General features: G+C 34.5%; 1 protein-coding gene across 13 annotated transcripts in view; it reads right to left on the reverse strand.

The window, feature by feature from the left end:
- The window catches only part of TANC2 (tetratricopeptide repeat, ankyrin repeat and coiled-coil containing 2), a 567,085-nt gene that overhangs the window by 295,364 nt on the left and 252,221 nt on the right, over positions 1 to 19,500 (reverse strand). For 2 of the 13 annotated variants that reach the window (XM_074260892.1, XM_074260891.1), the window contains exon 1: positions 13,485 to 15,119. The exons of the other annotated variants lie outside the window; for them this stretch is intronic. The gene's annotated coding sequence lies outside the window, so the exon portion shown is untranslated. Of the gene's footprint in view, positions 1 to 13,484; positions 15,120 to 19,500 lie in introns of those variants that run through there. 13 annotated transcript variants of the gene reach the window in all.

Here is a 19,500-nt window from a genome sequence, read left to right on the forward strand (position 1 = left end):
AGACATATCTCTCTCTATATATAAACATACAGTGTATATTTACATATATAAGTACATATGTATATGTATTTCCATATATGTGTATGTATGCCCATATGTGTGCCTATCAATTTTAACTTTATCCTCAGATGATTCAGATTTTCTTTGGCATTCACATATTTTAACAAAATTATGAAAAGGGGATTGGGAAAGAAAAACAGAACCAACTATCTGGTTTCTACTTTGGTACTTAGGTTTATTCCTGTTGTCAAGACTGTCCAAAACAACATGGAACAACATAGACTCATGCTTTAAACATTAAATTGATTACATCCATGTATTTGCAACTTTGTTTCTGAAACTGACAACTGTGCTATGGGAAATTACATTAACACAAAATTAGAAAAAAATAAAGCTGATTTAAAAACAAAAACAAAAAAAAAGATTTGTTACAAAAATAAGATTAGAATGCAGAGACATTTCCATTCATACATTTCTATAGCAAGAAATAAAAATAATCATAATTAAAAACCAACTAAACTAAGGATAGTTAAGTGTAATTTAGCTATAAGACAACAGGTTGCATCACTGCCTAATTCAGAGACAGAAAACTTCCAGCATGGCTAAACCAATCTAACATATGGATTAATTTCATCTAGCAAAATTTGGGAAATTATGGTAAATTTCCTAAAATTAAGCAATGTTCTTGCCTCTTTCGGCGTTGAGAAATCAAATGAAAGTGTGTGTGTGAAGTCCAGAGATAATCTGTCTCATTATTCACTTGGAGGCAGGGAAGAAACTAAGTGAATAGCAGGTGAGTTTTGCCAAGGGGATATATAAAAAGGGAGATAGGTAGCTAAAGCAGTCAAGCTTGTTAGTCAGTATGGTAATTACTATTCAGTCATTTTAGTCATGTTAGATTCTTCATAATCCCATCTGGGGTTATTTTTTGGTCTTTGTTTTTAGCAAAGATACTGGAATGCTTTTCCATTTCCTTCTCCAGCTCATTTTACAGATGAGGAAACTGAGGTAAACAAAGCTAAATCACTTACTCAGGGTCATGCTGCTAGTGAGTATTTGAAGCCAAATTTGAACTGGGGTTTTCCTGACTCCAAGTCCCAACTTGTATCTATTCTGTATTAGCTGCCACAGTATGGGGTTAGGGAAGCAATGGAAGATGCATGATTGAACCTGTATTAAAGAGGCTTTTAAGTCTGTCAAGTGCTAGATTGAACCAGGCAGAGGTTGTAGTCATTTCCAGAGTGATAAGAGATAAAAACCTTAATCCATCAGGCTGGCCATTTGAAATAGGGGAAGGCTCCTTTTAGTTAAATAGAGGTACTAGGAAAGGTTAATTTGGGACACAGTGTGGGAAAGACTTTGAGGACAAGGGATATAAACAGGCCTACAGCAGTGGGAGGAAAGTGGGGTAAACTAAAGGTTATTGTGAAGAATTGTTCCTGGAACGATCCAACAAATGTCCTTTTCTCCTTTCTCTCTCCTTTCTCTCCCTATTGTATCAGTTGATTCTCTTCTTGATATTTCCGATTCTTTTTTCCACTCATCTTCTATTCTTCTCTTTCTCTGTGTCAGAGGTTCCCAGCTTTTTTTTTTTTCCAATCGCAATACATCTTGGCTTTCAGTAAAGCAAAACATGCAGCCCTTTCTCCCTCCCTCCCTCCTTTTCTCCCTCCTTCCCTCCCTCCCTTCCCCCCCCCCCCCTCTCTCTCTCTCTCTCTCTCTCTCTCTCTCTCTCTCTCTCTCTCTCTCTCTCTCTCTCTCTCTCTCTCTCTCTCTCTCTCTCTTTCTCTCTCTCTCGATTAACTGCTCCTTTCTTTCTCCTTTCTCCTTCTGCCATAAGGGCAAGATACCCTGAGGGAAACAGATTAGGCAGCACGTGCCACCCACATCAAACCATATCAGCACCACCACATCTTCACTATCATCTCTCCTCAGATACTGATGGATACAGCATAGAACGCGGAACCAAAGAGCCTTTGGAATAGCAGTGCTTCCAGCCCGGTGCCCACAGACATCACATCATTCTGGGAAACAGTCCCTGTGGAGATGCAACCTGGCAACTACTCCCCCAGGTGCTAAAGCCACAGCTAATGAAATCCCAGAAAAGAACGTTCTTGCTACCAAAGTCCTTGGCACTGTCAAATGTTCAAAATCAGAAACTGATATGCTTTTATCAGCAGGAATGACATTAAAGAAGAGGCATTACCATCTGCTTGATTGTAGCACCCTAAGAACTATGGGACTTTTCCCTGTGATTTACAGCTAAAACTTTCTATATGTATGTCTGCCCCATTAGAATGTGAACTCTAAGAGTGGAGGATAGCATTGTTTTTTATAGCTCCTATTTTTATCACTTAGAAAAATATTTTGCATATAGTCACCATTTAATGAATGCTTTATTCATTTATTTACTGGTTAGTCTGCCTCTCTTCTTCCTATCCATTCTCATTCTCCCTCCCTCCCTGTTTTTGTCTCCCTTTTCCAATCTATTTTCCTCCTTTTCTTTCTCCTTTATCATATGGCTAAAGCACACCTCTGCTTGAAACATTATGGCTATAAATAACTTATAAGAGGCTGTCATTTGATTTAAATCTGGGAGCAACACATCATTAAGAGAAGGGTCAAACCAAATGATATATGATATAATGGAGTACTATTGTGTGAAATAAAATGAAGAAGGGGCAATTTCAAAGAAACCTGGGAAGACTTACATGAACAATTACAGAATAAAATGAGCAGAACCGGGAGAAGTATTTATACACCACCACTAAGACTATTTGCAAAAGCAAATAACTTTAAAAGACTTAAGAATTCTAATCAATGCAATGATTAATCATAATGCCAGAGGCCCAAATGAAGAATGCTACCCACCTCTTGTTAGAGGTGATGAACTCAAGATGCAAAATGAGACATATCTTTTTAGACATGCCCAATTTGGGAATTCATTTTGCTTGACAATTCATATTTATTATAAATATTTTGTTTTTCTTCTTTCCTAATGAGATGAGGGAGAGAATAAAAGCATATTGATAATAAATAAATCTAGGCGCAGTATCATGAAAAATAATTTCTTTAATGTAGTTGGCAACAACTATTAATACTTACTGTGAGAATCAACTAATATCCTACAATTATGAAAAGGTTTTTGCCTATGAAAGTGATTAACTATAGAAGACAGGAAAAAAGAAAATTGCTTGGAAAAGCAACTGGGACAAGATGTGCAGGAAATGGCTTATATGTTTCTAAGGATGCACACGATAGCAAGCTGCTAGAAAGGAGAAAGCACAAAGCCAAATTACAAATGATTGAGAATTTTTTTCTTTTTTCTACTATAGCTTTCATAATAGCTGGCACCTGGAGTCACTTTTTTCTAAACAGTCTGATTGTTCAAGGATATATTTCTATTATGATTATGTTTTGATGTATTACTAATTGCATTTTCTTTGTTATTAAATAGTTTCACAGTTACAGGGAATCATATACTATTCACCAGACTAGTGTCACCTAATTCAATAAACTGTACTGAGAACTCTATACATAGGTGAAGAATCATACTTCTTAAAACAAATAAACATTTATAAACTATGTCATGTTCCACAGAAAAATTTGCTTGGAATTCCTCACACAGTTTTTATTTAGTCTCAGTTCTTATAACACACACACACACACACACACACACACACACTTTTTAAAGGGAAGAACTTTATAATCTTCAACAAGAGTCCCACTTAATATTAACAGTCATATAGTGCTTTATGTTAATACTGCATCTTTTCCCTAACAATCTTGTAAACTGGATAGTGTAAATATTACTTCCATTTTACAATGAAGAAATTGAGGATAAATGACTTGCCCATGATGACACAACCAAGAAGGATGAGAAGCAAATTTAAACTCTGAGTCCAGTACACCATCCATTATATCATACTGCCTTTATCAGTTAAAAGAGAACATGCTTCAACTTATGTTCCCTCAGATATAATAAATTATATCCAATGTATGATATAACATGTAGTTATTAGTTATAATCTCTACCATCAGTATCAGAAAAACATTCCACAGGTGCTAAATAAAAGAATGCTGTTTAAAATGATTATACTAATTAAAAATATTGAACTTTTTCTTCTAACTAAAAGATGAAATGAATTGGTAAGAATTAGGACACTAATAAGGGATCCCAATTAGGGTTAAACCCAATTAGGGTTAAAAAGGGAGATATTCAATTGTGATAAACCTGGCTGTTTTCAACAATGAGGTGACTCAAGGCAATTTCAATAGACTTGTTATGATTGAAAGAGCCATCCACATCCAGAGAAAGAACTATGGAGACTGAATGTGGATCAAAGCAAATTATTTTTACTTTTTTGTTGCTGTTTGTTTGTTTTCCCTTTTGATCTGATTTTTTTTTTTTGCATAGCATAATGAATACAGAAATATATTTAGAAGAATTGCACATTTAACCTATATCAAATTGCTTGCTGTTTTGGAGGGGAGGTGGGAAAGAGAAAAATTTGGAATACAAGGTTTTGCAAAGATGAACATTAAAAACTATTTTTGCATGTATTTCAAAAAATAAGATACTATTAAAATAAAAAAAAAATAAAAGGGGAGATATAAATAACATCCAAAATGTAATTGAGAATTACAGGAAAGAGTTAACACATGAGACGTAGAAGAGGCTAGGGAAGAACTAGACTTGCTCTCCAATTAATTGGATGAGATTATAACAACAGACTTGAACACTGCAGATGTGACTAACCCTTCCCAGCTGCTACTGATTTTTTTTGTGTTTGTTTATTGAGGGAGGAAGAGAAAGGTGTGGTATATATCATAAAAGAAACAGTTGAGATTTAAGGCTTGCATCCCATAAATCAATTCTATGAACTTAAAATACATTTATTAAACACAAATAATGAGTGAAGAATACTTTTACATATTTCTATCCATATACAGTGGGTTTTTTTTTTCAATATCACCTATATAAGTGTAACATGTACAGAGGGAAAATAGTTTGCCTCTTAGGAATATCTGATTCCTTATTCTCAAATTTCTCTTTTGATAGAAATTAGAATCAATGATGAGGAGAGAACAGGATGTGAAACACAAATCTATTCTTGTGCTTAAATCCAAACATAAAACATGTCAAAGGGGAAACAAAAAAGTCCAAGAGTCTATGGCTCTTCTCAAGCTTCTGGCAAAAATCTTTAGCTAAGGCAATAAGTATAAAAGAAATATAACTGATAAGTCAAAGTTCTAATGCCTTTAGGTGATGCTACTTGAAGAATACACATACCATTTATAAAACTAGTCTCTCCTTAGATGGTTGCCTGAAACTAAACAGATGTTACCATGTTTAGAAGGCACCAACCAAAAGTAAGACATGGAATTGAAGCAGGAACCCCCTATCAATCTCCTTTGAGGACTGGCAAAAAGAAATAATGAGGGAGAGTCACAGTAAAATGGGAATGAATTTCTACAGAAGAAATTCATGATGATTTGTCACATTCCATCTTTTTAAAAAAATTCACACAATTTCATTACACTGGATTAATTGTTTTCTTAATCCCTTAGCAAAACAAAAAGTGATGTGTCAAAAAGCCATATTAGAAATAGAAAACAAAACCCTCTTCTACAAAATATAAGCCTGGATAAGAATGAATGCCTCTTTGGACTGAAGTATTTGAAGAAATTATAAAACTTACATGGAACAAAAGTCAAATACTAATTAAGTTTGGAGCGGCTTTATCTTATTTGTTCCTGTACCATGCTTATATTGGCAAATGGAATTTTTATTAAAAGAAACACTTTGAAACAACACATAAGCTACTAATTACAGCTACAAAAAGTTTAAAAGAACCATCAGCTGACCATTATGGAAAATGAACAGGAGTAAGTGCTTATACTGGGAAACTTCATAAAATGAACACAAATGTTTTAAACAAAGTTAAATAATTGAAGTCTGTGCCCTTCACTCCCAACTCAGGGAACCCTCCAAAGGTGTCAAGAAGGCCTTTCTTAAAGTCCTACATAGTGGCTGTGTGATTTGGGGTAAATCACCCCCCAGTATCCCAAATACTTACAGTCTCCAATGATATAAATTTCCAGAGAAGATAACTAACCTGCTAGGGAATGGGAATTTTCTCATTGGAAGATCCCCACGACCAATGAAAGCAGAGATTTAGTCACACACTCAGAGACTTTTTTTTTTTTTAAATAAAGATGGGATCCATATTTTTACCAGTAAAGAAAATTCCAAGTAAGGAATTCTTTACCAGTAAAGAAAATTCCAAGTAAGGAATTGGAACCTTCTACTAATGCACCTGCAATGACACTGAAGTCAAAGAACACTTAGAGGAACACCAAGAGGTTTGCATGATTTATTTCCTGACATTGTGTCTGTTGATCTACAGATCAAGACCAGCATCAAGTCCTAAGATGTGCCCCAGGCCCTTTCTGTTGCCATGCAAGAGTTTATTAAGGGCCAACACCACAGTAGAGTGGAAAGCCTGCTAAAAATGGAATCAGAGAACATGGATTTGAATCCCATTTTTGCAGCTGGCTCATCACCTGAATGACTAAACAAGTTAATTCACATCTCTAAACCTATTTCTTCTTCTGTAACATTTAGCTTCTTAAAGGGGAAGGGAGTAGAAATTGGGGGCAGAAGAGAGAAGTTAAGAATAGATTACTTGCATTAGAAGGGAAGTAACAAATTGGGAAAATATTTTTAAAAACAAAGGTTCTGACAAAGGTCTCATTTCCAAAATATATAGAGAACTGACCCTAATTTATAAGAAACTGAACCATTCTCCAATTGATAAATGGTCAAAGGATATGAACAGACAATTCTCAGAGGAAGAAATTGAAACTATATCCACTCACATGAAAGAGTGTTCCAAATCACTACTGATCAGAGAAATAAAAATTAAGACAACTCTGAGATACCACTACACACCTGTTAGATTGGCTAAGATGACAGGAACAAATAATGATGAATGTTGGAGGGGATGTGGGGAAACTGGGACACCAATACATTGCTGGTGGAGTTGCGAAAGAATCCAGCCATTCTGGAGAGCAATTTGGAACTATGCCCAAAAAGTTATCAAACTGTGCATACCCTTTGACCCAGCAGCGCTACTACTGGGCTTATATCCCAAAGAAATACTAAAGAGCAGAAAGAGACATATATGTGCCAAAATGTTTGTGGCAGCTCTTTTTGTTGTAGCTAGAAACCAGAAATTGAGTGGATGTCCATCAGTTGGAGAATGGTTGGGTAAATTATGGTATATGAAGGTTATGGAATATTATTGCTCTGTAAGAAATGACCAGCAGGAGGAATACAGAGAGGCTTGGAGAGACTTAAATCAACTGATGCTGAGTGAAATGAGCAGAACCAGAAGATCACTATACACTTCAACAACAATACTGTATGAGGATGTATTCTGATGGAAGTGGAAATCTTCAACATAAAGAATAGCCAACTCACTTCCAGTTGATCAATGATGGACAGAGGTAGCTACACCCAGAGAAGAAACACTGGGAAGTGAATGTAAATTGTTAGTACTAATATCTGTCTGCCCAGGTTGCATGTATCTTCGGAATCTAATGCTTATTGTGCAACAAGAAAATGATATTCACACACATGTATTGTATCTAGACTATACTGTAACACATGTAAAATGTATGGGATTGCCTGTCATCGGGGGGAGGGAATAGAGGGAGGGGGGGATAATTTGGAAAAATGAATACAAGGGATAATATTATAAAAATATATATATATAATAAAAAATTATTAATTAAAAAAAAAAAGAATAGAATACTTGCATGATCATTACCAACTCTAACTCTATGTTCCTAGAATCTGGGCCTTGCATTCAGAAATAATGGGAAGTTGTTCTCTCCAAAGAGGAATGCATAGTGGCAAAATTGGCATAGTAATAATTCAGTGCTATCTCAATGCAATCAATACATATACATATATATATATATATATATGTAGCCATTTTTTACTGCTTAGACATTAGAGGTCTGAGCCACGATTGCAATATATTACTCACTAAAAGCACAAGCAAATTGTACCTCAAAATATTAGCAAGATTTTAAACTAGGAGGGGATAGGTCAGCTCTGTCAGTGAAGAATCATAAAATCATAGATTTAGAGTTGAAGGACTTAGATTATCCAGTCCAAACCCCTCATTTTACAGATAAGGGAATTAAAGTCAACAGGTTAAATGTTTGAGGTAGGATTAGAACTCAAATCTTCCTAACTCCAACACTCTATAACTTTTTAGCTGCTTTCCTTAGCCCCTCATTTGATCCAACTTCAGAGACCCCTGGTGTTCTCTGGGCTTCTTAATCTTTAAGACAGGAATGACAATTTTTGTATTCCTAACTCACATCATTAAAAATGATATGAAACACTAGATAGATAAAAGCTACTGCTTGTAGTACCTTCTTGCTTCTTTCTACCTACCAATATGCTATGATGATCAATGAAATCCCCAGTAGCTTAAAAGGGAGAGAGAGAGTATTCAATAATTTATAAAGGTAAAATACAGTGGACACAGAATTTGTATTTCTCAGATTAAGACATACAACTGGAAGGTCAGCTGTCTGAGTGCAAGATGCCTTGAAGAGTGACTAACAGATAGAAAATAGGTTCAGATTTAAATATAAAAGAAAGTAGCCTACATTTTCATTTGATGAAATATTCAATGTTTTCAGTAATAGGTTTTCAATCATGTTTTCTTTTTCTATTGCCAAAATTCATATTTTTGGTGATACTGTATGGCTTTCAATCATGGAATATCACAATTTAAGATTCATCAAAGTTGCAAGCTCCCTAACACACCTGGAGCAATGAATCCTTGAACTAAGAATGACTTTTACTTTTTTTTTTAATAAATAAAACTTTATTTGAACATGTAAAAACCATTCTTAGCTTAAACAGGTACAATCTCAACTATAGTAACAAAAAAAATGTGTGGTGAGTGTAAGTGGACTGCAACATTTTACCAATGATCAGTTGCATTTGAGAAGTGGCACAAAAGACATAATTAAGGGACATGTAACCCTGGAAAATGAAGAAGGCCAGTCATGTAGGAAGAGCAAGTGGTAAGGAAAAGATACCTTGAGTTTATTTTGTTATCCACAAAACACTAAAAGTCATAGATGAAGACCTATAGAATGTGACAAATTTTTAAAGGGGGATTTATATAGATGACACGGGCAAGAATCCTTGCCAAAGATGACCCCTCCATTTTTGCCCTACATACCACCTTCCTGCATCTCCTCCCAGACCTTATCTTCCCTCTCATATTTATTCTCTTTTTAGTTATTAGCCCCTTTCCTGCTATTCAGACACACACAGATCTCCCATGACCTTTAAAATCTTCATTTGACAAGACTATCTTCTCACTTTTATCTTTTTTTTTTTTTTTTACTTCAACATGAACTATTTCCAGTTTCAAACCTGACATTTACTTTGTAATCGAGAGACTTCCAATTCCTGGAAACCTCTCATTTTAGATTACCAATAGTTTCAACTAAGAATTCTTATGACATTTTCTCAGTCCTTAGCTTTCATTTTAACAAGGTCAATCATCTCCTGTTTGGGGTAGGGAAATTTCCTTTCCTAACTGCTAGAAACACAAAGGAGAGCTGGAAAGCTGGAAAAGAATCAAACATACACACTCAAAAGAGGAAGTGACTGGTACTTGCTACCTTACACTCACACCCAACTGATGTTTATGATTCTCTGTCACTTGCTGAAGCTCAGATGTAATCCCCCATTTTTGGCAACAAAGAGAGTAAGGAGAAGTTGTTTTGAGCATGTCCTTTAGTAAGAGAGTCATAGCACATATTCTACAAAAAAAAAAGGCCCAGAAGTTCATGCTGATCTCCATCAGAAGTGTTCTAGTCCACATAAAAATAGGGAACCGGTTGCAACTGTTGCTCAAGTTTTGCTGGGTCTAATAAGTTGTTTTTTCACTTATATCCATCTCTTTGTGACTCTATTTTCAGCTTTCTTGGCAAAGATATTGGAGTGGTTGCCATTTCCTTCTACAGTTCATTTTATGGAAGAGGAACCTGAGGGAAATAGTGTCTGAGTTCATATTTGAAGCCAGGAAGATGAGTCTTTCTGCCTTTAGGCCTAGCACCTCCAGGTCTGACACTCTAACTACTGGGTCACCTATTTTTCCTTCCAATAAAAGTACTTTTCAATTCTTTTTATCCCTAGCAACTTCTCACCATCTGAAAGAGCACCTTGAGACTGAAGCACCAAAAAACAACCTTCCAGGACCAGGGGGAGTTAATTTTCTTAGCTTTGGATCTACTATCCTGGGGCCAAATTGCCTTGATTAGTGAGGGAGTAAGAGCAAATTAAACTAGTACACCACATCTAACCATCCTTAGGCCTCAGGCCAGATCATTAGACTGTTTTTTACTTGCCACTCAGAAATTCAAACCAACCATTTTGCCACTGGCTATCCTAAAGCCAAAGTATATCCTCCCCTTTCTTGCTCTCTACTTCTGGTTCCAGGCACAGTAATCAATCTAATATTGCCATTATTCCCAGAAAATCAATTTAGCTTCTCCTGGAGCTCTGTGCCAGTAGATAGCACAACAAATAAAGCACTGAACAAGAAATTGAGAAGATGTGAGTTCAAATGCGACCTCAGACATTGTGTGATCCTGAGCAAGTCATTTAATTACTGATGGTCTCCATAAAAGGAAAGAAGGAAAAGAAAGAAACACAGCTATTACTGATTGTCTGAGGCCACATTTGAACTGCAGAGTCGATGTTTTATCCACAGTAACATAAGCTGGGTGGGGATAATTAGAGCACCTACCTGTCAGGACTGTCATAAGGATAAAATGAGATAATATTTATAAAGTGCTTTGTGAAGTTGGAATACTACGTAAATGGTAGCTATCTTTTATTGTTTTTGTTACTAATATGCATCAGCTTACTATCTTTTGACTACTTCCATATTCTCCTTCCTACCACTCCCATATATGTACTATTTCCTCACGAGCACAGATTTCTTGGGGACAGAGGCTGTTTTACTTCTGCATCTGTATTCCTAGTGTTTATCAAAGTTCTTGATGCCATTACATATACTTTAAAAGCATTTCTATAAAATTCATGGATTAATTCATTTATTCATTTGATGTTTTACCACTTCTCTCACACAAAAACTTCCCTCTAGGACTAATAAATCATATCTGTCATTATTCTCTTATATATGGCTCAGATAGAACCATCAGGATATGATTCATCTCTCTGGTACCAGTTCTAACCTGCTTCAATCATATATTTTCTCTAAGGGGTCTAGATTCCTTTCTAGCACTTTTCTTCCAATCTTGCTGTCAAATTTGAGAAGGGAAGGAAAGGAAAGAGAGAGAGCCAAAGAGAGGAGAAAGGACAAGCTATAAAGTACTTCATAAATGTGGAACACATTCCATTCTCATGTCAGGTTCTGATCAAAACTTGGTACTTATTTCAGACTAGCATAACATTAACTTGACTGTGATGTCATCCCATTACCAGATACCTAGGAATGTCTCAAGGAATATATTTGCAAGTTTCAACAAAGAACAAACTTTAGGCAATTTCATAAAAATTTCTTCCATCACCTCTATTTCTAGTATTTAGTGCAAACAAGAACTTTACTTTTAAATATATTTTCCAGTTGAGGTAAAAGACAGCAAATTTGAGTATTTCAAATCTGTTGAAATCAAGTGGATTACCTATAATTCCATTTCACAGGACAACTAAATATGTACTCTGAGCCTCTCTACATGTTGAATGAGACTCCTAGTGTGTCCTATACATACATATACATACATGTGATTTTATTTTAAAAAAATCTTAATTTATGCAACATCTAAGCTAAGGACTGATTTGGTGAGAATTTTTTAAAGCTTATTTTAGAGTTCTTTTAAATAGTGAGTATTTAAAATGATTTAATTTACAAAAATTGATTTATTTACTGTTATAAAACACAACTATTCAGGAATGAATCAATTGTGTAAAGCAAGACATACCTTCAATATGAAAGGCTTTTCAATGATAAGTAATTTGGTAATTCCAAATAAAAAGTATTTCCGTAAGTCCATAATAATATTAGAAACTCACAGTTTCAGAAAGCACATTTTATATATTGTATGAATATAAAGAGAAAAAATGAATATGAAAAGATATAATAAACAATTTCAAGGTTATCTAATTGTGAATTAAAAATAATTTTGGCACTGTTTCAAATTCTTACATTTTATTTTTTTTAAGTTATTTGAAAGGGGATATTAAACGGAAAAGGAATCCGTTTATAACTTAAATAACTGAACATGTAATATATGTGATTAACATTCCTATTTGATTTTAGTATATTATCTTAAGATATAGGATTCTTGTCCATGTTGTGAATGCTCCTGTTTGGGACTAGAGATAATTTTCACAAAAAATGGATGGAGCATTAAAAATAACAATTCAATAATGGCAGAATAACAAAATTAAATTTCTTGGTCAATATGTAAATTGGATAGAGAATTGCTTCCCTAAAGGCAATATTCTCTGAAGCAATGTGAATTTGAGAATATCCTTCCTTCAAGATGATCAACTGAGAGAAATGAGAATGGTAAAGCTCTGATGATAAAGATTTTTAGGAGGAGAAAGCTGAAAGATCATATTGAAAATCATCTAATCTTTAAAAACCAAGTTTACTACATGTAGTCCATTTCTAAATAACCATTATTTGACTAAAATTTAAAAAGAGAAAGTTAATTAGAAGCCATAAAATGGGTATTATGCCTTTTTAAGAATACACAATTTGCAAATTTAATTTCTCTTATGATAGTTGTTACCAAACAGTTTAAAAATACCAATTAGAAGGTGGGCCTCAAGTTTACTCTTAATTCATACAGTAAGAATAAAAATTTTAAAAATTTAAATCATGTTACCAACAAGTTCAAAGCCAAAAAATTTCCTAACTATGCAGGACATTCATTTTGAAAAGAACAGAAAAGAATATTTCATATGATCAGGATGAATTCAAACAGAATTGCAGGTTTCTATACTATCATAAATGAAATCTTATTTGCAAGAAAGCTGCAGTGAGAAAAAAAATATCTATTTTAGTCTTAGGATCCAAAAAAAAAAAAAAAAAAAAAAAAGAAACAATCTGACCTTCAAAAATTGTAATAAATAAGTTACTTATCCACCCTCTAAGTAACAGCTTTTTCCAACTTGGGTATTATTTTATGAGGGCCATAATATTTTACAAAAGATAAAAATTTTTCAAAAGCACTTAATATAAAATTAAATAGGTATGTTTAATGATAACCTCTTAATGGCTTCCTTGAAAACTCTGTCTTGTCAAATTTTCTTACTTTGCATTGATTTTTTTATATAGCTCAAAACAGGCCTAAAAGCTCTGAAAGCTAGAATCCAAGCAACACAATTCTCCATTTAGTATACTCACAGGCTTTAGTTTCCCTTCTTCACAAATCAATAACCTGTAATCTTTTCCCCAATGCACCCAAATAGCCTCTTTCTCATCCACAGATAACGCTGCTACCAGAGCTGGCTCATCAGTGACGATCCACACCTTTCTCGTCTCTTGTTAGCTCTTTACATGGCCCAGAACCTCACTGTGCCGTTACAGGTGATACTTCTCTTGCAGCTTATGTTAAATATGGTCCCAAAGCACAAGGTGTTCCCCAAGGTATCCACTACCCCAACAACATCACCTGCTTCTTTATAAGTCTTTCATTTACAGCTGATGGTTTTCAAGAAAGGCTCTATAGGAAGAGTTCTCATTAGAAAGCTCAGTCTTAGATGGGTTTTTCTATCAGAATACTGCAGCGATGTACACGGTAAGCCTCCCTTAAAAAAAAAAAAAAAAAAGAAAAAAAAGGAAGTATTTTTACACAGTTTCTCCTATGGCGTAGTTCAGTTTGTCCTTCAGTTAGAACAAACTGCTGGAAAAACTGGTTTCTAGCTTTCTAATGGCGCAGTATTAGCAGAATGAATGATTCACGGATGTTCTTCTTAACATTCAGGAGTTACACGGAAGACTAGCAATGCAGCCCAGGTCTGGAGCTGATGAATGGTGCAGTGCTGCTGTTGTCATAGCAACTAAGAGGAAAAAAGCAGCACCATATAAGGAGCTGTGACATGGATTCTGGGAACGATTTATATTAAAAAGCTGTAAGCTCTTCATGCCTTAAAGCTGAAACCTCTTCCATTATAGATTTTTATTCAGCCCTTGCTCTTGAGACTTCTTGAACCTAACCGGTATAAATATGTTTGTGTAAATAGCTATAAGGAAATAATTCCATTTCGAGGAAGAAGGAATGATTAATTATACTTTAGCAAGACAGTACATGTCTGCAATATCTTCACCATCTATTTGGATAAATGTGAAAGGATAACAATCATATTCTGTTACAAAGTAGGAATCAAACAGAAACAAGATGAAGCAGAGAATTCAATTTTAAATATATAATAGCATCACAGGACTGACAAGCTGCTTTTTAGAGGGTAGGCACCAGATGCACCAAACTGCAGCACCATGAACTGGATGACTAATAAAACAGCACTGGGATAAGTTCCAAAGAGTTCTACTGCCTCCCCTACACCCTCAAGATACACAAACATTCTAAGGTCACTTAACCAAGTGCTAACCTGTTTGAATATACAGGGTTGGTGTCCGTAGCAATAGGAATTTTTGTGCCACTCATATCTGGTATGAAATCTGCTTCTTTCTGCTGTTGCTTCAGACTTTTCTCAACTGGCAACAAAACCCCCACTTCCCACCATCACAACTACTTTTCATTGTTGAGAAAATCAGGACAAAATTTTTGCCCTAAGCTATAGCCACTGAAGACTATGGCCAGATGTGGACACAACAACACTAGCTGGAAGAATATGGCATGGCAACTGAAACAGTGATTGCAGCTCATGACTATTCCTGTCCTGGGACTGGTCCTGTATTCTAATCTACAGAGAAGGAAACTAGATACACTTTATCTCTATGCCAACAATTACACACACATAGAATAAGTTTATATTTGCTAACAAGAAAACAGACATTTTCCTAGGTTATATTAAGAAATGTCTATTCATATACATCTAAATACATTCATTTATAATATACATTTATGTGTGTATATATATATATATATATATATATATATATATATATATATATATAAATGTGCACTCATGTGTATGTATATTCCCAAAAGCCTAAATCATATTATATCTTGGGCTCATGAGGGTTGTATCATTAGAGTTTAAAATCTGGCAGATTCTCTACTATGTTGAAAAGATTTAGAGTACTATCCTGGACTCATCTTTTTCTGAAAACTATTCTAGCCCTAAGTACATAAAGGCTAATGATTAATAGAATGACCTGATATTATTGAGCTGATAAATAAACTCAGATCAAGAATAGAAATGAGATACTAAAGAGGACCTAGGAATTGATATGTGGGGAAGGATTGGCATGAGATACATGAAATAGCTAATTAGATAGGATAGACGGCTAGATGGGATATAAAGCATTATCTGATCTGGGGGTTTGGGTCATAGCGAGATAGAGTGAGATAGAATACTCACTGATCAAAAAAACTCAGCCTATGGTTAGAGTTCCAAAGCTGAGTAGATTAATTCCTCCAGGGATGGGGACATTTACTCTGGCAATAGGGTCCATAAGTTTTGTTTCAGATGTAAGAAACAGTGCATCAGAAAATCAGGTGGTAAAATGGTTGCAGTGGATGGCTAGATGGGATACAATATATATATTTTTTTATCCTGTAATATTGCTGTGGACATTGCAGAAGCACACTAACCACCCTCCCTTTCTGTTTTAGAAACATTAAGAAAACGTATTTTCTAAGTGCCTTTATACAAAGTTCTTATTCTTGTCTGAATATGAAATCTTTTCTGTACTTAATTATGAGGAGACAATACTCTACAAAAATATTTTTGACTTATTCTCATAAAAAGAATAACCAGTTTCCAAAGGGAGAGTCCTGGTGAGCACAGAAAGAAACCTCCATAAAAACAATTAGCATAATGATCATCAGCCTAAGAGAAGTCCCTTTTTTAAATCCTAAAGCTCATTCCTCTTTTCCCATCCTTAGCTGGAATGAAAAATAATTCCCAAGGTTATGTGCAAGAGTTGTTATACTGTTTCTGTTTGAGGAATCAAAACTCTTACCTAAACTTTGTATTCCTGTTTAATCTTGATTATGGGAATTTGTCTTTGTTCTTGACCCCTATAAACTGTAAGAAGAAAATGGCTTGGGTGAGAGAGAGTTTTCAAAAGCAACATGGATCTCTGTCCCTTTGAACTTCTCTCTAAGCAGAGATTAAGTTTAGGATTAGATTATATTTAAAAATATGTTAACATCTAAGATTTGAATCAGATAATAAATTTGTCTCTGACAAACTTCTAAACTAAAAAGTATATAGAACTGAGTATTCATTCCAAATTATTAATCAATCATCTCAACTAGTTTCTTTGCTGATGCTCGGAAGTTTGCAACAACATATCTAAAAATAAAATTACTTTTACTTCCATTCAACCAAGGTTTATAACACTGTCTTTTTTGCTAAGCATCTATAAAACAATATCAAATAATAGTGGAGACAGGAAGTAACCTTCTTTTAACTCATAGTTGTATTAAGAACGTTTTTAGCCTTTTCCCTTCTGCTTCTGCTATGACAGGGGCATAATGACAGAAAAGAAGCAAGTGCTGAGCAGAGTCAAAAATTTTGTAGATCATCTTAAATATTAACTTGGCTACCGAGACTCTACTTAGAAGATACTTGTTCATTGGTTGATTAGGCATAGTACTAGAGGAACAGAATTATATCAGTTTAGTGAGTTATTATATATATATTTTATATCATATCATTCATTATTACATGTAAATATATATGATATAATTGAAAATTTGAGGGCCTGGGTTCCTATTTGTGCCACTTAATCCCAAGGCATGATGTTGGGCCATCACTTAGCCTCTTTGGACCTTGATTTTATCATATATAAATTAAGAAAAACTGGATTCAATGACTTCTAAGATTTCTCTTAGCTCCAAATTTATTAGTATTTGAGTTAATTTTGTTCTGTGTTTAAAAGCACCATGAACTATCAATTTATGGTACATGTGGCCATCTTGTATTCAAGTGCTGATAATAAATATTTGCAAAAAAGACAGCATAAAAAAACCTGCAGCCTAGATACCAAAACCTGAAAAAAATTTAATGAGACCCTCCAAATTAAATATTCAAATAGACTGCTACAAGGTGACTTCAATGCAAAGGTAGGTGTAAGAGAGATATATGCTAGAAAATCTGATTCTGAATAAAGACCAAAAGTTTATAAACTATACACCTCAGAGTCTAAATTCTGTTGTATAAAATGAAGATCGTGATATATCTTTTTTCTTTTTCCATAAGCATTTTTCTTTCTTTTTTTTTAAATTAAAGCTTTTTAATTTTAAAAACGTATACATAGGGGTAGCTAGGTGGTGAAGTGGATAGAGCATGAGCCCTGAAATCAGGAGGACCTGAGTTCAAATTTGACCTCAGATACTTAACACTTCCTAGCTGTGTGACCCTGGGCAAGTTACTTAACCCCAATTGCCTCATCAAAAAAACAAAACAAAACAAACTTACAAAACATATACATAGATAATTTTCAACATTCACTCTTGTAAAACCTTATGTCCCCAATTTTTTTTCTTTCCCTTTCATCTATCCTCTCCTCTTGATGGCAAGTAATCCAATATATGTTAAACACATGCAATTCTTCTATACATATCTCCACAATTCTGCACAAGAAAAATCAGATCAAAAAGGAAAAAAATGAGAAAGAAAACAAAATGCAAGTAAACAACAACAAATAGAAATATTATACTGTGATACTCAGTCCCAACAGTCCTCTCTCTCTAAGTGCGGATAGCTTTCTCCATGACGAGACCATTGAACTAGCCTGAATCACCTCACTTTTGAAAAGTCTATCACAACTGATCATCATATAATAATGATAATGTATAATGATCTCCTGATTCTATTCACTTCACTCCGCATCAGTTCATGTAAGTTTCTCCAGGCCTCTTAGAAATCATCCTGCTGACCATTTCTTACAGAACAATAGTATTCCATAACATTCATATATCATAATTTATTCATTCTCCAACTGATATGCATCCACTAAGTTTCTAGTTTTTTGTCACTAAAAAGGGACGTGTTCAAATATTTTTGCACACGTGAATCCTTTTTCCTTTTTTATGACCTCTTTGGGATATAGCAGGCCCAGTAGAGATACTACTGGACCAAAGGCTATGCAGAGCTTGATAGCCCTTTAGGCATAGTTCCAAATTGCTTTTTAACATGGCTATATTAGTTCACAATTCCACCAACAGTTTTTTCACATCCCCTCCATCATTCATCATTATTTTTTCCTATCAAAATAGTGATATGTCAATCAATAAATAGTTAACTACTTAATATATGCCACTCACTCTACTGATGCTTCAAATATAAAGAAAGACAAAAACACTTTTTTTTTTTTCATTTCAAGGAGCGCATTCATATTCTAATGGGGAGGACAATATGTCCTAGATCACATACACAGACTAATATGTTTGTGTATAGATAACCTATTATAGATACACTTATACATAACTTAGAGAGTAGATAGAAAATAGTCTCAAACATAAGGCTCTAAAAGTAGAAAGAGGGAATCAGAGAAAGGACTCTTACTCAATGTTTGAGTCTTAAAGGAAGCTAAACTATACAGGCTAAGAGGCAGAGGGAGAAACTTCCAAACACTAGGAAAACCCAGTGCAGAGATATATTGATGGGAGATGTAGTGTTATCTGACAGTAATAGAAAATCCAGTGTTGTTCAACTGCAATATATGTAAAGGGAATTTAAAAAGTATTAAAAGAATGGAAAGGTAGCAAGAAGCTACCTTTTATATTTATATTTCATCCTGGGGATAAAAAAAAAAAGACACAGGAGCTTATATAGTAAAGGGGGGTGGTGGTGACATGGTCTGACCTATACTTTAGGAAAATCATTTTGGCAATTGTATGGAAGATTGATTAGAATGAGGAGATACTTAAGGCAGAGAAACCAATTAGAAAGTTACTAAAATAACCCAGGTATGACGTTTTGAAGTCTTAATATCAGAGTGTACCTGAATGTTAGAAATGACAACTTCTTATAACAGATTGTTAAAGTGGTATTAGTGGGAATAAGATTGCAACCCTAAGTGACGAAGGGTATGGTGGTACCCTTAATAAAAATAAAAAAGTTGGGAAGAAAGATAATGAGTTCTACTTGAACATGTTGAACCTACAGAATGTCCAATAGGACATTCAATTTAAAATGTTCAAAAGATAGTAGGTAATATGGGACTATATACCTTAGGAGACAGATTAGTGCTAGATGTGTAGATTTTGGAATCATCTGCATAG

Source organism: Sminthopsis crassicaudata, chromosome 4 (assembly GCF_048593235.1).
Source record: "Sminthopsis crassicaudata isolate SCR6 chromosome 4, ASM4859323v1, whole genome shotgun sequence".
NCBI classification, from domain to species: Eukaryota; Metazoa; Chordata; class Mammalia; order Dasyuromorphia; family Dasyuridae; genus Sminthopsis; species Sminthopsis crassicaudata.